Below are 936 nucleotides of genomic sequence, written 5' to 3' on the forward strand. Positions count from 1 at the left end.
ATGCTTAGATGCCAAATATGGATGTTTTTCTCAGGCCATGGCTTCATACCTCTGAAGTAATCAATCAATATCTTCAAGCTCCTCACATTCTCTTTATGCTATCACCATGGATCGCTACAAATCCCTCACTTGCAAGTGTTGATACCGCATTTCTAAGCTGCATTATTACCATAACGTTCATAGTTATTATTAGTCAATTTTGTTGGGGGGTGGGGATGTTGGTTTGTAGAGAGAGAGAGGTAATGTACGTTGTTGAGATGGACTTCGTTATCAGGATTCTGTTTCTTCAGCTCATCCAGCAACTAAAGAAGAATTGGAAGAGATTTAGAGCTATAACAAGTGAAGTTCGTGCACACAGTAAAGAGTTAGCAGCAGACCTCTGACAGGCGGATGGAAGGCCCTCCGAGCTGCATTTTCTCCANCGTGGTGATCAGATCCATGTCAATGGTTCCTGAAATTGTATTGCAAAGATGCAACATTGAAGTTAAGATATGAGAGTGAAACCTTAAAGGATTTTTATGAGATCCCACGTTGGTTGGAGAGGGAAACGAAGAATTCCCAATGTGAAAACCTCTCCCTAGCAGACGCATTTAAAACCTTAAGGGAAAACTCGGAAAAGAAACCCCAAAGAAGACAATATCTGCTCACAGTTGGCTTGGGCTGTTACTAATGGTAATGGTATCAGAGCCAGTCACCAAGCATTGTGCCAGTGAGGACGCTAGGCCTTCAAGATGGTGGATTGTGAGATCCCACATCGATTAGAGAGGAGAACAAAGTATTTCTAGTGTGGAAACCTCTCCCTAGCAAACATGTTTTAAAATCTTGAGGGAAAGCTCGGAAGGGAAAACCCAAAAAGGATAATATCTGCTAGCGGTGGTGGGTTTGGGCCGTTAGAATTTAAAAGAGATTTAGAGGCATCGCCAAACAGCTACCTGT

General features: G+C 42.5%; 1 long non-coding RNA gene across 1 annotated transcript; it reads right to left on the bottom strand.

Moving 5' to 3' along the window:
• Positions 1 to 6: 6 nt before the first annotated feature.
• LOC111476163 lies at positions 7 to 442 on the bottom strand. Its single transcript, XR_002716941.1, has 3 exons — positions 378 to 442; positions 249 to 302; positions 7 to 157 (listed from the first exon to the last, which is right to left on the bottom strand). It is a non-coding gene; the product is annotated as an uncharacterized LOC111476163 (long non-coding RNA).
• Positions 443 to 936: the final 494 nt, after the last annotated feature.

Source organism: Cucurbita maxima, unplaced genomic scaffold (assembly GCF_002738345.1).
Source record: "Cucurbita maxima cultivar Rimu unplaced genomic scaffold, Cmax_1.0 Cma_Scf05876, whole genome shotgun sequence".
NCBI lineage: Eukaryota > Viridiplantae > Streptophyta > Magnoliopsida > Cucurbitales > Cucurbitaceae > Cucurbita > Cucurbita maxima.